This window comes from Urocitellus parryii, chromosome 6, assembly GCF_045843805.1.
Source record: "Urocitellus parryii isolate mUroPar1 chromosome 6, mUroPar1.hap1, whole genome shotgun sequence".
In the NCBI taxonomy this organism is placed as follows: domain Eukaryota; kingdom Metazoa; phylum Chordata; class Mammalia; order Rodentia; family Sciuridae; genus Urocitellus; species Urocitellus parryii.
The window spans coordinates 127425620-127441540 of NC_135536.1; the positions used below are offsets into that span (position 1 = coordinate 127425620).

The window sequence follows — 15921 nt, forward strand, 5'->3', positions numbered from 1 at the left end:
CAAATGTTTCATTTGATAATCATTTACCATCTAATCCTTTGTTGTCTTTTTGGTCTCAGCATCCTGTAGTTTTTCCTAAAATGACAAGAAAAACACCTATCATGAATGCTCCAAATATATTCACTGATGGGTCTAGTAATGGTACAGCAGCAGTAGTTACCCCTGATCAAACTTTTACATTTTTAGTACCCAAACAATCAGCTCAAAAGGTAGAGCTTAATGCAGTTTTACAAGCTTTTGTGATGTTCAAAGATTCTGTATTTAATTTATTTTCTGATAGTCAGTATATAGTTAATGCTATAATATCCCTTGAAGATGCTGGTAGGATTTCCCCTTCCTCTACTGTTTTCTCTTTGTTTTCCACTATACAAAGTCTAATCTGGGACAGAAAAGATCCATTCTTTATAGGACATATTAGGGCACATATAGGATTGCCTGGAGCCCTTAGTTTGGGCAATGATTTAGCAGATAAAACTACACACGACGTACATATTTTCTCTACACTAGAAGAAACTACAAATTTTCATAAAAGGTTTCATGTTAATGCTAATACTTTACAAAAGCGTTTTAAAATAACTAAGGAAAAAGCCAGGCATATAATAAAACAATGTCAAAATTGTGTGACCTTTTTACCGCAAGTTAATCTTGGAGTCAATCCTAGAGGACTGATACCTAACCATATTTGGCAGATGGACGTCACACACTTGCCAGAATTTGGAAAATTTAAATATTTACATGTTACAGTTGATACTTCTTCCGGGTTTTTGATGGGCTCCCTTCATGCCGGAGAAAAAACGAAAGATGTTATAGCTCATTGCTTACAAAATTTTGCCACTGTGGGTGTTCCTAAACAGTTAAAAACTGATAACGGTCCTGATTATACGTCTGCCTCTTTTAAACACTTTTGCTCATCATTTGGTATTATTCATATAACAGGAATCCCATACAATCCACAGGGACAAGGCATAGTTGAAAGAGCTCATCAAACTATTAAAACGTAACTATTAAAGCAAAAAGAGGGAATTGGAATGGGGTATGTATCCCTTAAAGATAAACTTAAAATAACCCTTTTTACTCTAAACTTTTTAAATTTGGATTCATCAGGACTTAGTGCTGCGGAAAGACATATGTACCCGAAAAATGTACATAAGCCTAAGGTACTTTGGAAAGATATTCTAACAGGACAATGGAAAGGTCCTGATCCAGTTATTGTCTGGAGTCGGGGTTCCGTTTGTGTGTTTACACAGGAAGAACAGCAGCCGATTTGGATTCCAGAGAGATTAACTAAAGCAATTTCTACAGAAAAAGAAGATGATTTGACTGAAATCCATAACATCTGATATCCAGAGCTCCAGCTTGGCTATTCTTACATCTGCAACAGTGATTAAACATGGTGCTTTTTTCAATATCTATTTTATTATTGCATTTTCCCCACATCATAAAGTTCTATTTTATTTTTTGAGCTCATACAAACCTAGGTTAATGTTTTTCTGATCAGTTTTATATTTTTTTAAACTGATGTAAAATATTTATTCCAAGTTAGTTATTTTATGCAGTAGTTTTTCCCCTCAACAGACTTGTGATAACCACATCTTTTAAATCTGTAAATAATGTTATCAAAATAATCTTAATCTTTGAAATCTCACAAAAAATTTATATTTTACAATCCACCCTGAATATCAAGGCTGCAAGAATAACATATTTCCTATATCCAAATATTTTACACCTGTACCCAAAAAGGAAAAAAGAAAACAAAAACAAACAAACCCCCCCCCCACATATGCTTTGTTAAGGGCTAAAGTTACCCGAGCAGCCAAAAATAAAATAAAATATCCAAATTATTAGCATTAATTTAATACAATTATAATTTTAATAGTCACTTTGTCATTGACAATGATTGCTTGAGCACAGGGGTGAGAGCTCCAAGGGCTGGTAGTAGAACCTGTTGCTGCAGACCAGTGTCTCCTCCTCTCTGCATCTCTGCACTGCCAGCTCCCACCTGTGCATCGCCCCATATGTACTGTGTGTGTGTATTTAAAAAATCTTTCCCACCACACAAACTTATATTAAGCAGATAACAGGGAAGAACAACAACAAAAGCTAAACAAGCCAACTGCTCTTTCTTTGGGATATGATTATTTCCCTTGGGTATGAAATAGTCAACAACATAAGAAAAGGAAAAGAACAATTTCTTTTGTATATTCCCTAAACACACAAGCTGAGTTTACTGAGTCAGATTAACTGTGAGCCTTTATATGCCTACTTTCAGGCATCGTCATCTGATGTTTCACTGCTACTTGTTCCTGTGTCTGAGTCCTCAAACTCTGCTTTACAAGTGCTTCTCCAAGGGGAGAATAGGCTGGAACCACGGCTCTGTAAGAAGCCATTCTTTCCGAAGTCATTTCTTCTCAGCTGCTCTGTCTTCATGTGGAACTCTTTTAGCTCATCCTCTGTGAGAGGAAGGCAATTCTCATCATTTTCAGGATATTCTTGCCATCCCATTGATTTCAATAACCTATGCTCTGCTTCCAGAGAGTGTGAAAGGACCCCCTTCTTCTGCTACAGGGAGAGAAAGACCATTCTGAAGACAGCCTTCCTCCCCATTTTCCATTGGTTCAGGTGTGCTGTTGTCCTCCAAATCCTCCAGCTTGTCACAGTCTCTGTTCTCTGCAAAGTCTCCATTTCAGTCATCCTTCAAAGTCTTCAGGAATTCACTCTTTCTGTCAATGGTTTGATGGGTCAACTTGGTCAGACGAGAGGAGCTGATCTCAATTGGAGGGGTAATGCTGGAGGGACTCTCTTTGGGAGAGCTGAGAACTGCCCACCAGGCAGTACCACTGGTTTGGTAACAGAAATTGGATTGGTAAATGATGACTCCCGGCCAGAGGAAAGGGATCCTGATTTGTGTTCCATTCTGCTAGATTTCCATGCATTGTGCTTGGAAGGAGGTGGTGCAGGCTTAGGAACCAAGTTCTTATAGACACTTGGAACCATAGTTGATGATTTGTTCCCATTTGCATGGTGAGATCCTGGTGAGGTGAATGTAGCAGAGAAGGCAGCAGCAGGATCCTCTTTGGAAACTTTTTTGATAACTAGCATCTTGGAGGGTTGCTTGGCACTAGGTGGGTTTTCCCACACTCCAGAAGGGGTCCCAATAGGTCTGCATGGCTGATTCTGTTTGCCAGCTTCTGGATTCAAAGAAGGAAAGTCTTCCTCTTCAAACTGCAACTTTTCCACCTTGTCTTCTTTCTTTTCTTCCCTAATCTCTGTAGGTGGCTTTTCTTGAAAGGCACAGCCTGTCCGGGAATGAAAACTGCCATTCCAGTGTCAATGGTTCCCTGTGCCACTTCCACTACGCTGGTTTATGCCATCATGACCTCGGGAAGAACTATGCCAACCAGATTGGTTCCCTGTGATTCCAGCATATGCTCCCTTAGAGACACCAGAGTCCACAGAATCATGGCGGAAGAGGGAGGGCTGGTGCCAGGAATCTCCTGTAGTTCGTAGGGGCCCATTGTTAAAAAAGCCATCAGAGGAATTGTGCCTGGCTCTGGGTGGCTCACTTTCTGAGTCCCTTTAACTGATCATCCTAAACTACCTAGTTCCTGACTCGCTTCCAAAGGGGGAAGGGGAAAGGGGAAGGGGGAAGGGGAACATAAAAAAGTATTTGTTACATTTAAAAAAGGGGTAAGGGGAAAGAGCTATGTCTATGTTCACCTCATTCAACTTCCTTGAGTAATGGCACTATGATGTTGCTTAAATAGGTAATACATGGACATTTGCACAGTGAGTGCGAACTGTTCATAACAAGGTCATAGCTACACAGACAGGTGGCCTCATGTGTGGGCAAGTAATGTCATCAAGGTGATAGACAAAAAATATAATATTAAAGCACTATAAAAGATCTTCTGAGTAGTCGACTCCAGTGGCAAACAACCACATGACAAAGCCCTTAAAACATAAATGTCATTATTCTTACACAACTGCTAAAAATAGTGTGCAGATATGTATTTATATTTTCTTAAACTCTAAACTCTAAACATATATGAAATCTTGTTAAAAAAAATCAGACAGGAACTTGATACACTTTTCCCTCCACAGAACAGCAGCTTTCAAGGCAAATTTCTTGGTATAAAGCTCCTATATATATATTCTATTTCTTTGGTCTTCAATATTTATAAATTCAGAACAAAATTAAAACAAGTAGAAAGAGGGGGTTAGGAATAGTCAAGCAGAAAGTTCCAAAATGAGGTTTTCTTCTCTTCAGTTTTCTGTATTTCACTTGTTTTGCATCTTCTTCAAAAATGAATTCAGCTAATAGAAGGTGATATGAAGAATCTTCTACTGCTTTGGTAGAGAAGTCACTTTTTATTTTGGATCCATTTCCATCATTGCTCAATCATTAACAAGGCCACATGAATCTACAAATCAAGCAGCCGCGGGGCTACAGCCAAGGACAAGATGCAGCGTCTAAGGACGTGTCCCCAGTTTCTTGGCCCGGCAAAGGTGACTAGCCCACAACCATAACAAAGCTCTTCCCAAAATGGCTGCCCGGCCCACAAGGCCCAGGAGGGGCAGAGTGGGTGGAGGAGGAGCCCAGTTTTATTTTTTGACTGTGTTTTATTTTTTGACTGTGGAGTTTTTAAACATTGCAATGGAGATTTCACCTAGGTATAGCTACAAGGCCTTTATTTACTATTGTCTTATGTGTTGTATGTTATGTGTGCACATTTGTGTTTTGTGTTGTATGTGTGTATGTCCATATTTCATATATGAGGAGCGCTCATGAAAAACTTTTTTTTATTCACGTGATTTATATGGTTTAATTTAAATTAGGTAAACAGCTGTTAATGATTGTTTTTAAAGGTGGTTAACAGATCTGTTTGCTTACTAATTTAAATTAGGTAAACAGCTGTTAAGGATTGTTTTTAAAGATGGTTAACAGATCTGTTTGTTTACTTTCACCTTTCCTTTTCATTATATTTAATGATTCTATTCAGGATAATGTCTCTTTAGCATCTTTGCCAGAATTCCCATCTCCATCCCAGTGCCAGTGAAGACAGAGATAAAACCAAACTACAGCTTCTATGATAGCTACCACAGTAAACTGCATAAACTGATGCATCAATGAATATAACTCAACAAGTAATGCTCAATCAAGGACTTGATTTACTTTGGGAGGAAATGGACATATTGATAGACTCCTCCGATTTGAACTGCTTGCAGAATTTCCCTGGACTATAATATCAGTTGCATGCATTGTGAACTATCGTCTGGTGCAGTGAATTGTGGTACTGCTGGTATATCATTGCTGATGGTGTCACCAGTGATGCAATTTCCTTGCCAGCGCACCCCATGTTAATTGTGGTAATGCTGGCATCTTTGCTGATGGTGTCACCAGTGACGCAATTTTTCCAAAGGAGCCATCAATTGGCTTGGTGTCGTGGCATTTCTGTATCCTCCTCCCTTCTACTAGTGATGGTCTAAAATTTGGGGGCCAACAGAGGTGAGGCAAAGAACCTCACCCCCCCACTGGCACCAAGGCTAAATTTGGGGGCCAACAGAGGTGAGGCAAGAACCTCACCCCCCCACTGGTGCATAGGCCTATCCACAAGCATGGCTGAATGCTGGCCCGGTAGTCAGTGATGGGTAGATCTGGTTGCAGTGGATTCAACATAAGACAGGAAGCTGACGTCTAAAGGTCAGTTCTCCCATGACGGGTAAGAACCATATGTTGAATTGGACAACCTACCAGGCACGGTCCTTAAGCCACATTGCTTGTTGTTTAATTAATCAGAATGGGGGCGATGCTGAGGGCCATTGCCAAGTAGGAATGACGATTCGAAATCCTTGCCAGTGTACCCCATGTTAAATGGACTTGCCTTTGAAATCCGCTGTGACCTTGCATGTGTGTTTGAGAAAGGCGACCCTGCTCAAGGTGATCGAGGGTGGATCCAGGTTTGAGGAAGTATCCTGCAGGTTTGAGGAAGTATCCGGGTTTAAGATAATTTGGGTTTAGGGTGTTCCTGGTTTAAGACAATAGGGGTTTTAGGGAAGTTGGAGGTTGAAGATTATTGCTGCTGGGATTAGGGTGTTCCTGCTGCTTGTTCCCATTGAGTTCTCATGAGATTCAAATGGGATTTGGAAAAAAGCCTCGTGGAGTAGGTGATTGGGGGCAGCGGCATATTGGAGATTGGAGCAGAATGTGTTTGTAGACAGTCGGTGTGAATTCGGGAATAAAGAATTGCTGTTTGAACCTACAAAGCTGTGTGTTGGCTCGTGATTCAGTGCCAAGCTGAGACTTTGGCACTATACCTAGTTCTAACCCTATCCCTTACCATCACCATACACCTAGCCATAAACGTAGCCCTACACTAGCCCTATACTTAGCCCTATCTCAAAACCTTGACCTAAACCTAACTCTAAATTTAACCCTAACCCTAAGACTAAATCTAACCATAACTCTACTCCTATCCCTAATCCTTAATGTAAGCCTAAATCTCACACTTACACTAGACCTAACCCTAAGATTAATCTTAAAACTAGCCCTAACCCTACCCCTAGCCCTAAAACAAAACCAAGTCATAGCCCTAACCATAAAGCTTCACCTAAACCAAACCCTAACCCTAACCAAACCCTAACCCTATCCCTAATTATAGTCTAATTCTAACCTGAAAACTAACCCTGAACCTGACTCTGACCCTAACACTAACCCTGGCTCTAAACATCATCATCACCATAAACCTAAACTTAACACTAGACCTAGACCTAACTCTAACCTTATAACTAGCTGTAATCATAAACCTACTTCATACATTAGTGGTAACCTTAACCCTAGCCTTAATCTAACCCAAAACATTGCCTTAATCCAAGTCCTAAACCTAGATTTAACCCTAAATATAAACTTAACACTAACTCAAACACTAGCCGTAGTCCTAAACATACCCGTAGCAGTAACATTAGAGCTAACCCTATCCAATACCGTAATGATAACCCTAACCCTTCTGATAACCCTAGGCCTGTAATCTGTAATCCCATAAATTACACTATAGCAAACCTAAACCCTAAACCTAACCCTGTCTTTACCCTAACCCTGAATCTACTACTAATTAAAGGCCTGCACCTAACCACTAACTTAACCAAAACCCTAGTCCTGGCCCTGTTTCCACACCAGATCTAAACATGACCCTAACCAAAAACCTAACCCTTACACTGAACCAAGCCATAAACTTAACACTAAATCTATCCCTAACTGTAACCCTAGACCTAACATTAGCCATAGCCCTAATACTATCCCTAACCCTAAAACAAATCCTAGTCCTCATTATAGCCCTAAACATAGCCTTAAACATAAACCTAACCCTAACCCTAGTTCTAATCCCAATAGTAACCCTCGCCCTTGCCCTAAACCTAGCTATAAAAACATCCCTTACCCTAAACTAATCCCTAACTCTAACCATAATCCTAGTGGTAACCCTTGCCTTATCCTTAGCCCTAGCACTAACCTTAGATCGAAACCTAACCTTAAATGTAACCCTAACTTGATGCCTAAGCCTAATCCCAAAACTAGACCTTACCCTAGCCCTAACATAACCCTAGCCGTAATTTAACCCTATCCCTAAACCTAATCCTAACCCTAGCCCTAAGACTAACTCTAACTCTCACACTAGCCCTATCACTCATTCTAACCATATCCCTTACCGTAACCCTAACCCTAATGCTAACTCTTTCCCTATCCTTATTCGTAGTTCTAACCTTAGGCAAAACATAACTCTAAATCTAGCCCTAACCCGAAGACTAAGCCTAGCCCTAACACTAGCCCAAACCATAACACTAATCCTAAAATGAGCCCTAATGCTAGCCCTATCCCAAAAACAAAACCAAGCCATAGCTCTAACCCTAAACACTAACCTAAACAAAACTCTAACCTTACACCTAGACCTAACACTAGCCCTAATTTGAGTTGGAAGCAGAACCCTAAAACTAACCCTGAACCTGACATTGATCCTAACACTTCTAGCTCTTTTTTTTTAAAGAGAGAGTGAGAGAGGAGAGAGAGAGAGAGAGAGAGAGAGAGAGAGAGAGAGAGAGAGAGAATTTTTAATATTTTTTTTTTTAGTTCTCGGCGGACACAACATCTTTGTTGGTATGTGGTGCTGAGGATCGAACCCGGGCCGCACGCATGCTAGACGAGCGCGCTACCGCCTGAGCCATATTCCCAGCCCAAGCTCTTAACATCACTCTAACACTAAACCTAACCCTAACACTAAACCTAGCACTAAAACCCTAAAACTATCCCTAATTGTAAACCTAGTACTTGCATTAGCTGTAACCCTAACCCTAGCCCTAACATAACCCAAATCCTAGCCCTTATCTGAGTCCTAACCTTAGCTTTAAACCTAAGCTAACCCTAACACTAGCCCTAATTGTAACCATAACTCTAGCCTTAAACTGCTAACACTATCCATTACCATTACCATAAACCTAACCATAATGATAACCCTAGACATAAACCTAACCCTATCCTGAATCCTGACCATTTCATTACCCTAAACTTAACCTGAATCCTAAACCTAACCCTATCACTAGCCTAATCCTAATCCTAAAACTAATTTAAGCCAAAACTTGAAACATTAACCTATCCCAAATCCTAACCCAGACCTTGACCCTAATAATGCCCCTGGCTCTAAACTTGACCATAACCCAACACCTAACCCTTAGCCTAGACGTAGCCATAAACCTAAACCTAAAACTATCTTTAACCATAATTCTGGACCTGAAATTACCCCTAGCCCTAATACTAGCCTGAACCATAAAAACAAAAGTAGCCCTCATCCTAGCCCTAAACCTAGCCTTAATCATAATCCTAACTCTAGCCCTACACCTAACCCTAATTCTAACTCTCACCCTACCTCTACATCTAGCTATAATGTCATCCCTTACCATAAATTTAAACCTAAGCCTAACCCTAACCCTAGGCTGAAACACAAAATCTAGCCCTAATTCTAGCCCTAATTTAGCTCTATCTCTAACCCTATCCTAACCCTAGCCCTAAGACTAACTCTAACTCTTGCCCTAGCCCTAGCCCTAGCCCTAATTCTATCCCTATCCACTACTGTAAACTTAACACTAGCGCTATCACTTGTCTTAAATTTAGTCCCAGCCATAACCTTAACTCTAAATCTAACCTTAAACCTAAGCCTCAGCCTAACACTAACACTAGCCCTAACCCTAATGATGATCATAAAACTAGTCCTAACCCTAATCCTAGCAGTAAACCAAAACCGAGCAATAGCCCTAACCCTAAACCTTAAGTTAAATCAAACACTAACACTCCACCTAGACCTAAACCTAGCCCTAATTCGAGTCCTAAGCCTCACCTTAAAACTAATCCTGACCCTAACTCATATGCTAACACTCACCCTAGTTCTAAAAACTGCCCTAGAGGGATCCAACATGGCGGCCGGCGAGGAAGCAGCGACTCCAACGTCTCCACTTTAACGGGATATGAAAGACTCATCGAAACAGCTGCAGCCTAGCTACGGAGGAACTTCTAGCATAACTTCCTTAAGAGGAGAGCTGCCGTGAACTGGTAGGTTTACTCGAAGTGACAGGTTGCCCCAGAGAAGTGGATCTTGGAAGGCCACGCGGGCACAGAGGTCTAGTCCCCCAACCATCAGCCGCTCCGGCAGGCGGCTCCCCCTGGAGGCCTAGCTCTCGCCCTGGGAGAAGCGGCCCCACCCGCCCGCTTCCTAACCAGGCGGCCACAGCTACTCAGCAATAAAGGTGCCCACGTGGCGGGTGCAGAAGTTAAGTCCTGCAGACGCCAGCCACCTTTGCAACCCCCGGGAACCCTGAGTGGCTTGGCCCGCCCCGCCCGAACCGGCAGTCCTCCGCCATACGGGCTCCCCCGGGAGGCCTAGCTCTCGCCCTGGGAGAAGCGGCCCCACCCGCCCGGTTTCTAACCAGGTGGCCTCAGCTACCTGGAGATAAAGGTGCCCCCGTGGCGGGTGCAGAAGTTAAGTCCTGCAGACGCCAGCCACCTTTGCAACCCGCGGGATCCCTGAGCGGCTTGGCCCGCCCCGCCCGAACCGGCAGTCCTCCGCCATACGGGCTCCCCCGGGAGGCCTAGCTCTCGCCCTGGGAGAAGCGGCCCCACCCGCCCGGTTTCTAACCAGGTGGCCTCAGCTACTTGGAGATAAAGGTGCCCTCATGGCGGGTGCAGAAGTTAAGTCCTGCAGACGCCAGCCGCCTTTGCAACCCGCGGGAACCCTGAGCGGCTTGGCCCGCCCCGCCAGAACCGGCGGCGGGTGCAGAAGTTAAGTCCTGCAGACGCCAACCGCGTTTGCAACCCGCGGGATCCCTGAGCGGCTTGGCCCGCCCCGCCCGAACCGGCAGTCCTCCATCATACGGGCTCCCCCGGGAGGCCTAGCTCTCGCCCAGGGAAAAGCGGCCCCAACCGCCCGGTTCCTAACCAGGCAGCCACAGCTACTCGACAATAAAGGTCCCCACGTGGCGGGTGCAGAAGTTAAGTCCTGCAGACGCCAGCCACCTTTGCAACTCACAGGAACCCTGAGCGGCTTGGCCCGCCCCGCCCGAACTGGCAGCGGGTGCAGAAGTTAAGTCCTGCAGACGCCAGCCACCTTTGCAACCCGCGGGATCCCAGAGCGGCTTGGCCCGCCCCGCCTGAACCGGCAGTCCTCCGCCATCCGGGCTCCCCCGGGAGGCCCAGCTCTCGCCCTGGGAGAAGCGGCCCCACCCGCCCGGGTCCCAACCACGCGACCGAGCTACTCGGCGATAAAGGTGCCCCCGCAGCGGGTGCAGGAGTTAGTCCTGCTGATACCAGCCGCGTTTGCAAGCCGCCGGCACCCAGTGCGGCTTGGCCCGCCCCGCCTGAACCGGCAGTCGGCCTCCACCATCCGGGCTCCCCCGGGAGGCCTAGCTCTCACTCCGGGAGCAGCCCCCTGCAAGCTAGGCGAACCTTCGACCCATCGGGAGGTTAGGCCCAGCAACCTGCGGAGTGATAGAGGTGCCCCTCGTGCCTGCTGGGTAGGCGGACCTTTGACCGACCAGCAGAGCAGACCTAGGGCCTGCCAGCGTGGTAGACGGATCACACCAATTGGAGGAGGATCACAGCCACTACATGCCCTGCAAGGGTGATTATTCAACTATACAAGAGCAATATAAATAAATAGAGGGAAAATTTCAAAACACAACAGTTTCACCAAGCAGAAAGAAACGCCAGCACTATGAAAAGACAAGGAAAGAAAGGACCACAGGCAATGCAGGTCAACTCAACTTTAGAAGAGGTAATAGGTGCAACAGATGGAATGTCAGATAGAGAGATCAGGATATACATGCTTCAGATGATCTGGAGTCTCAAGGAAGACATGAGACAGCAAAATCAGATAATGAAAGATCACATTGACAAACAAATCCAGGAAGTAAAAGATCAATTTCACAGGGAGATAGAGGAAATAAAAAACAAACAAATAGAAATACTAGAAATGCAGGAAAAAATAAACCAACTTAAAAACTCAATTGAGAATACTACCAGCAGAGTAGATCACTTAGAAGAGAGAACATCAGACAATGAAGACAAAGTATTTCAACTGGAAAAGAACATAGACAGCTCAGCAAGTCTGCTAAGAAACCATGAACAGAACATCCAAGAAATATGGGACAATATCAAAAGACCAAATTTAAGAGTCATTGGGATACAGGAAGGCACAGAGCTCCAAACCAGAGGAATACACAGCCTATTCAATGAAATAATACGAGAAAACTTCCCAGACTTGAAGAATGAGACAGAATCCCAAATCCTAGAAGCCTACAGGACGCCGAATGTACAAAACCATAAGAGATCCACACCTAGACACATTATAGTGAAGATGTCCAACATACAGAATAAGGAAAGAATTTTAAAAGCTACAAGGTAAATGAAGCAGATTACATTTAGGGGTAAACCAATCAGGATAACAGCTGATCTCTCAACACAGACTCTGAAAGCTAGAAGATCCTGGAATAACATATTTCAAACACTGAAAGAAAATGGGTTCCAACCAAGAATCGTGTATCCGGCAAAATTAAGCTTCAGGTTAGAAGATGAAATTAAAACCTTCCATGATAAACAAAAGTTAAAAGATTTCGCAGCTAGAAAACCATCTCTTCAAAAAATCCTTGGCAAAACATTGCAGGAAGAGGAAATGGAAAATAACATTGAAAACCAACAATGGGAGGTAGGACAGTAAAGGGGGGAAAGTAGTCAAAGAGGATAACAAATCAGGTTTAGTAACATCAACAAACAAATATGGATAGAAGTACAAACCATATCTCAATAATAACCCTAAATGTCAATGGCTTAAACTCACCAATTAAGAGACACAGGCTAGTAGAATGGATCACAAAACAAGACCCAACAATATGCTGTCTACAGGAGACGCATCTGATAGAAAAAAGATATCCATAGACTGAAGGTGAAAGGTTGGGAAAAATCATACCACTCATATGGACAGCGGAAACAAGCAGGCGTGTCCATACTCATATCTAATAAAATAGATTTCAAGCCAAAGCTAATCAAAAGGGATAAAGAAGGACACTTCATACTGCTCAAGGGAACCATAAACCAACAAGACATAACAATCATAAATATATATACCCCAAATAATGGTGCAGCGGTGTTCATCAAGCAAACTCTTCTCAAGTTCAAGAGTCTGATAGACCACCATACAATCATCATGGGAGACTTCAACACACCTCTCTCACCACTGGACAGATCTTCCAAACAAAAGTTAAACAAGGAAACTATAGAACTCAACAACACAATTAATAACCTAGACTTAATTGACATATATAGACTTTACCACCCAACATCAAGTAGTTACACTTTTTTTTCAGCAGCACATGGAACCTTCTCAAAAATAGACCATATATTATGTCACAGGGCAACTCTTAGACAATATAAAGGGGTAGAGATAATACCATGCATCTTATCTGATCATAATGGAATGAAACTGAAAATCAATGATAAAAGAAGAAAGGAAAAATCAAGCATCACTTGGAGAATGAACAACAGGTTGCTGAGTGACATATGGGTTATTGAAGACATCAAGGAGGAAATTAAAAAATTCCTAGAGTTAAATGAAAACACAGACACAACATATCGGAATCTATGGGACACATTGAAAGCAGTCCTAAGAGGAAAATTCATTGCTTGGAGTTCATTCCTCAAAAAAAGAAAAAACCAACAAATAAATGATCTCATACTTCATCTCAAAATCCTAGAAAAAGAGGAGCAAAACAACAGCAAAAGAAGTAGAAGGCAAGAAATAATCAAAATCAGAGCTGAAATTAATGAAATTGAAACAAAAGAAACAATTGAAAAAATTGACAAAACTAAAAGCTGGTTCTTTGAAAAAATAAATAAAATTGACAGACCCTTAGCCATGCTAACGAAGAGAAGAAGAGAGAGAACCCAGCTTACTAGCATACGGGATGAAAAAGGCAATATCACAACAGACACTTCAGAAATACAGAAGATAATCAGAGACTATTTTGAAGCCTTATACTCCAATAAAATAGAAGATAGTGAAGGCATAGATAAATTCCTTAAGTCTTACGATCTGCCCAGATTGAACCAGGAGGATATAGACAACCTAAACAGACCAATAACAATAGAAGAAATAGAAGAAACCATCAAAAGACTACCAACTAAGAAAAGCCCAGGACCGGATGGGTATACAGCAGAGTTTTACAAAACCTTTAAAGAGGAACTAACACCAATACTTTTCAAGCTATTTCAGGAAATAGAAAAAGAGGGAGAACTTCCAAATTCATTCTACGAGGCCAACATCACCCTGATTCCGAAACCAGACAAAAACACTTCAAAGAAAGAAAACTACAGACCAATATCTCTAATGAACCTTGACGCAAAAATCCTCAATAAAATTCTGGCGAACCGGATTCAAATACATATCAAAAAAATTATACACCATGATCAAGTAGGATTCATCCATGGGATGCAAGGCTGGTTCAATATACGGAAATCAATAAATGTTATCCACCACATCAATAGACTAAAAAATAAGAACCATATGATAGTCTCGATAGACGCAGAAAAAGCATTCGACAAAGTACAGCATCCCTTTATGTTCAAAACTCTAGAAAAATTAGGGATAACTGGATCATACCTCAACATTGTAAAAGCAATATATGATAAGCCACAGGCCAGCATCATTCTGAATGGAGAAAAATTGAAGGTATTCCCTCTAAGATCTGGTACAAGACAGGGATGCCCTCTCTCACCACTTCTGTTCAACATAGTCCTCGAAACACTGGCAAGAGCAATTAGACAGACGAAAGAAATTAAAGGGATAAAAATTGGAAAAGAAGAACTTAAATTATCACTATTTGCAGATGATATGATTCTATACCTAGCAGACCCAAAAGGGTCTACAGAGAAGCTATTAGAGCTAATAAATGAATTCAGCAAAGTGGCAGGATATAAGATCAACACGCATAAATCAAAGGCATTCCTGTATATCAGCGACAAATCTTCTGAAACGGAAATGAGGACAACTACTCCATTCACAATATCCCCCAAAAAAATAAAATACTTGGGAATCAACCTAACAAAAGAGGTGAAAGATTTATACAATGAAAATTACAAAACCCTAAAGAAAGACATAGAAGAAGACCTTAGAAGATGGAAAAATATACCCTGCTCATGGATAGGCAGATCCAACATCATCAAAATGGCGATATTACCAAAAGTTCTCTATAAGTTCAATGCAATGCCAATCAAAATCCCAGCTGCATTTCTTGTAGAAATAGATAAAAGAATCATGAAATTCATATGGAATAATAAAAGACCCAGAATAGCAAAAACAATACTAAGCAGGAAGTGTGAATCAGGCGGTATAGCGATACCAGACTTCAAACTATACTACAGAGCAATAGTAACGAAAACAGCATGGTACTGGTACCAAAACAGGCGGGTGGACCAATGGTACAGAATAGAGGACACAGTAACCAATCCACAAAACTACAACTATCTTATATTTGATAAAGGGGCTAAAAGCATGCAATGGAGGAAGGATAGCATCTTCAACAAATGGTGCTGGGAAAACTGGAAATCCATTTGCATCAAAATGAATCTGAATCCCTATCTCTCGCCTTGCACAAAAGTTAACTCAAAATGGATCAAGGAGCTTGATATTAAATCAGAGACACGGCATCTGATAGAAGAAAAAGTTGGTTATGATCTACATACTGTGGGAGCAGGCTCCAAATTCCTCAATAGGACACCCATAGCGCAAGAGTTAACAACTAGAATCAACAAATGGGACTTACTCAAACTAAAAAGTTTTTTCTCAGCAAAAGAAACAATAAGAGAGATAAACAGGGAGCCTACATCCTGGGAACAAATCTTTACTCCACACACTTCAGATAGAGCCCTAATAACCAGAATATATAAAGAACTCAAAAAATTAGACAATAAGACAACAAGTAACCCAATCAATAAATGGGCAAAGGACCTGAACAGACACTTCTCAGAAGAGGACATACAATCAATCAATAAGTACATGAAAAAATGCTCACCATCGCTAGCAGTCAGAGAAATGCAAATCAAAACTACCCTAAGATACCATCTCACTCCAGTAAGATTGGCAGCCATTAGGAAGTCAAACAACAATAAGTGCTGGAGAGGATGTGGGAAAAAGGGCACTCTTGTTCATTGCTGGTGGGACTGCAAATTTGTGCAGCCAATTTGGAAAGCAGTATGGAGATTTCTTGGAAAGCTGGGAATGGAACCACCATTTGACCCAGCTATTCCCCTTCTTGGTCTATTCCCTAAAGACCTAATAAGAGCATGCTTCAGGGACACTGCTACATCGATGTTCATAGCAGCACAATTCACGA

At 42.1% G+C, this 15921-nt stretch overlaps 1 pseudogene; it reads right to left on the minus strand.

The window, feature by feature from the left end:
- Positions 1–2265: 2265 nt before the first annotated feature.
- The window catches only part of LOC144255450 (vasculin-like protein 1), a 55437-nt pseudogene continuing 41781 nt past the window's right edge, over positions 2266–15921 (minus strand).